The sequence below is a fragment of the Balaenoptera ricei genome, chromosome 5, assembly GCF_028023285.1.
Source record: "Balaenoptera ricei isolate mBalRic1 chromosome 5, mBalRic1.hap2, whole genome shotgun sequence".
NCBI lineage: Eukaryota > Metazoa > Chordata > Mammalia > Artiodactyla > Balaenopteridae > Balaenoptera > Balaenoptera ricei.
Window position 1 is genome coordinate 40,216,170 of NC_082643.1, and position 4,761 is coordinate 40,220,930.

The 4,761-nt window shown below is 41.3% G+C and overlaps 1 pseudogene; it reads right to left on the reverse strand.

Moving 5' to 3' along the window:
* Positions 1-1,948: 1,948 nt before the first annotated feature.
* Positions 1,949-3,650, reverse strand: LOC132366399 (protein enabled homolog; annotated as a pseudogene).
* Positions 3,651-4,761: the final 1,111 nt, after the last annotated feature.

A 4,761-nucleotide genomic window follows, 5' to 3' on the forward strand; every position in this document is an offset into this window, starting at 1 on the left:
TGGATGACAATGAATAGTTGATAGAAAGAACTGTATACTTGAATTATGAGAGCTCATCCATCACAGATCTAAAAGTGAAGTTTCTACAGAAACAGGAACTATTTTAACAAGGGAAAAAAATTCACTCATTCAAACCTCTTTGAAGTGGTAATGGCTGCAAACTTGCAGCACTTAGAATTCTAACTATGCTACCAACAAGTTCTGTCTTACGAACTTAGATTAAGAAATCTAGAAAGCAGATGAAAGTGGATTATTTCTTCAAAATTTTAGTAAAACTACTGATAATCAAAGGTTTCAAAGCAAATATGGCACATAACAACTCAAGCATAAATCAAGATGGAGAGCCTGGAGAATTTTGATTTCCTAAAATTTCAAAAAATTCTATCATTGCAACATACAGGATTTCTCCCCTATTTTAATCTTAGAAGTTTCAAAGAAAAGAGAGTGGATAACATACACGTGAGTGCCCGCACACTCACGCATGCACACACACACACGGTGGTAAGTAGAGTATCTAGTTCCTTCTTCCCACCACCTAAGCCTCACTTTATTTATTAAAAGAAAATTATGTGGGACACCCCCCCCTTGTTGTTTTCCCTTTATCTAATGACTTCTGTGACCTTAAAATTGCTGCCATCATTGTTACTTTTCTAATATTTCAACATAACAAGATTCAAAAGCAGCTTTGTAGTCAGGAACGTGTACCTGAACACCTGTATAACTGCAGGGCGCCTAGGTAATAACAACTGCCAAATTCAGGGATGGAACTTTTGAGTTCCACAGTAAGATGTAATTCATGTGAAGCTCAGAATCATGTTTCAGACCATTGAACTTACTCAAGTTAAAATACAAATAGCTGAAGACATGATGTAAAAGATCAAGTACTTGGTGCTGTTAACATATTTACCAATAAAAGTCACAAAATATTCCTCATTATTAGTCATGCAGGTAACTGAGAACGAAGATAGTGTAGAAATTAACTTTAAATAAAAAATTATTCCTTCCCTTCCTCCCGCTCCGCTATACTCTATAAAATGTTTTCCCTGAGACTAGGCCTTGAAAAGGCCACTACATATTTGTTTGACATGCATTACCATCTGCAATTTAAAAAGCTAATTTTGTGGTGGTTGTAATTACATTATAAAAATGTCCACATGCATAAATCTAAAAAAGGTTGAAAACCTACAGTAAATCTACAATATACTGTTTTACATTTGACCACTGGTTTGTGTTATGTAGGAGTCACAGATTTGGTAAAAGCATTGTAACAATTTAGGAAGGCATCTAAATCTTTAAATTCTGGACAAATTTTATGTTTGAATCTACAAAATTGCATGAAGGCTAAACTCGAGAGACTTCCTATCATTCTAAAATTCCTCACTCCGAACAAATTATTTTTAGGACACTTTCTTATAAATATCACCCTTTGAAAGCACATACAATTCCATTTGTTCCACGTTTTATCATCTTAACCTACATAGGGCTGAACTCAATTATTCATGGAATATCAAATATGATAGGAAGACAAACCTGAGAGAAGCATTTACAATACAATAGCATAACTTGTAAATTCCTCATCACCATTCTCTGAAAAAAACTTCTCAAGCCTTTCTCCTCTTTATTTGGGCAATGGATTGTGGAAAATGTGCGATTTTCTCTTGACATGAAAATATTTCAATGCACGGTGATCTTGCCTGACGGATTCAGTATTTTCTGCATAACTGATACAGGAACTCCTATACGACTCTCTTCCATCCTGTTGTAAAGGTCAGAAAAAAGCAGCAAACTGGGAGGGAAACAGCTTATCACCAGGGCAGTAATGCCTGAAGTCTTTCAAAGTATGCTGGTTTTTCCCTCCTTCCGACTGTTTGTCTCCGTTTTCTTCTTACAGCTCACAAAATGTAAGGGTTTTGCTGTTGTTAACACAGTTGTTCTTTGTAGGTTTTTTTTTTTCCTTTCTCCAGATTAAAGTCCTATCTCTCCTTAGTTTGATTCTCTATGCAGTATTTGACTTGCTCAGTTCCTGCCTGATTGCATCAATGAGCTCTGCTTTCAGCTTAGTTAATTCTTTTCTCATTTCATCTAAAATGTCCTGCTTCAGTCTGTCAGAGTCCAGTCCCTCCATCTGGACTCCGTTGGCACTGGGCTGTGACAAGGGCACAGATTTTGGTTTGTGTAATGAATCATAGGACCTGTTGTCAAAAACAACCTGATTTTACCTTGGAGAATCCCATCTGGAAATAACAGGTGACTTGCTGCCACTCATTGTATTTGTTCTTTCCCAAGGTTTTCTTGTCGGTTCAGGTGTACTTGTTGAAGAGGTCTTAGAAGTTACAGGCTCTGAATCTTCATTTTTGTCCTCTTTTTGTTCTGTTTCTATTGTTGATCCCTTTTTTAGCAATTCTTCTCCTCCTGGCCAGCAGGGCACTCATTTCTTCCATTAAACCACTACCCTCTAATGGAAGGGGTCCATTTCCACCACCCGTATCTGTTTTAGATGAGGCCGAATTCACACCAGTGGTATTCCCTCTGCTTGGGAAGGAGGCATCCTCCATCCGTGACACTTTCCTAAGTTTTGCTCCAGCAATTGCAGCTGCAAGTCCAGTTAAAGGGCCATGGTCTTCAGACATGTATCCAAAAAAAAATCCAGATGCAGGGAGGGAAGGAGCAGCAGGTGGGGTTGGGGGAGGAGGGGGTACCTGATTAGGAAGAGGTGGTGGAGGAGGCGGAGGCAGGGGCCCTGGGGACGGAAGTGGAGGGGGTGGAGGGGGCCCTGGGGAAGGAGGGAGTGCGGCTGATGCCTGGGCAGGACCTGGTGGGAGTGGAGGAGGGGGTGGAGGTGCAGGTGGTCCCAAGACAATGCCCTGTTGGACTGGAGTCTCGGCCGGCTGAGAGGTTGCCTGCAAGCCTGGCTTAGAAGCAGAGGAGTCTCCCAGCACAGAGTTTAGAGGAGTCTCCACAGAGGCAGGGATTTGCCATTCTTCGCTCTCGCTCCCATTCCAGCTGCTCCCTTTCTAGCTGCTCTTGCCACTCTCTTTCTTGCCTTTCCCGGTCCAGTTTCTCCAGCCTCTCCCGCTCTTGTCTCTCCCGCTCCAGATGATCCTGACATTCCCTTTCTTGTCTCTCTCTCTCCAGCTGCTCCTGTTCTAGTCGCTCCCTCTCCAGCCTTTCCCTTTATAACCTCTCCCTCTCCAATCTCTCCCTTTCCATCCTTTCTCTCTCCAGCCTTTCCCACTCCAGCTCCTTTTGTCGTTGCTGTTCTTGTAGTTGCCTTCTTTGAATTTCCGATTCTTCTTATGATGGGCCATTCTGAACTTGGGCAGGTAGTTGTGAATTTTGTCTAGGCAATGTTGGCCCTGTTTCCTGTGAATTCAACACTTCTAAGGCATGCATCATGGCACTTGTGAAGACATTGGCATCTTCTTTGCTGCCAAAGTTGAGACCATACATCTGTCTAGCAACCCTTTAGGAATGGCACAATTTATCACGACCTGATGGTCCTGAATCTCCCCGCCCACCACTCTGAATGTGTTGTTGCCTGTATGATGATATATATGAACTCTGCTGAACCTGATTGAACCACCAGCTGGCACCCACTTTTTATTGGCATCATCGTAAACCATCACAGCAGCTCTTGCCTGACAGATACTCTGTTCACGTCTCATTGTGTTTTCTTCTTTATGCCTTTAGATGTAGAAGATCTTTGTAGGTTCCAGTCTTTTTTATCGATGGTTTTTCAGATGTTAGTTGTGATTTTGGTGTGTTCATGAGAGGAAGTAAGCTCAAGGTCCTTCCACTCCACCATCTTGAAAGACTCCTCCTGTTTTTGTTATTATTAATGCTAAAACAGCTATCATTTTTGAGCATCTGTGTTGGGCTAGATGCTACAAGTCAGTTATGTTATGGTTTGTATGGTAACTTAACTTACTCACTTAGCACCAAACCAAAGCTAAAACGTCATTGAAATGTTTTGTTTCTGAAGACTGCTTCTGATTTCAGTTTGGGACCCACCCTGGAACCTGAGGCAGTGGTAAACAAGCTGATAGATGGGATCCTGACTGAGCAGAAAATGATCTTTATTCCATCTTCTATAAGCTTTTTAACAGTGGTGGAAAGGTAAGCCACAGTGATGTTTGTCAGCATTATAAATAAAGGTTATCTATTACATGTTTTTACTCAGATTTAAAACCAGGCATTTGATAAAAGTACAATTAAATGTAATTAAATTAATAAAAATAATAGGCTTAAAGAATCCATCCTTTTTTAAAAAATTTATTTATTATTTATTTATTGTTTATTTTTGGCTGTGTTGGGTCTTCGTTTCTGTGCGAGGGCTTTCTTTAGTTGCGGCAAGCGGGGGCCACTCTTCATCGCGGTGCGCGGGCCTCTCACTATCGCGGCCTCTCTTGTTGCGGAGCACAGGCTCCAGATGCGCAGGCTCAGTAGTTGTGGCTCACGGGCCTAGTTGCTCCGCGGCATGTGGGATCTTCCCAGACCAGGGCTCGAACCCGTGTCCCCTGCATTGGCAGGCAGATTCTCAACCACTGCGCCACCCGGGAAGCCCTAGAATCCATCCATTTTTAAAACCACATTTGTTAATCATTCAAGCAAGATTGGTATAGCAGTTGGGTAAAGGAACTGAATAATTTCCATATTTTTTTTAAAGTTTTTTGTGGTTTTTTTTTTGAAGAAAGAAATTTGTATAATTCTGGAAGTCCTGTCTTATAAATGAATGCATATGAAGGAGGATAGTTTTTAAGC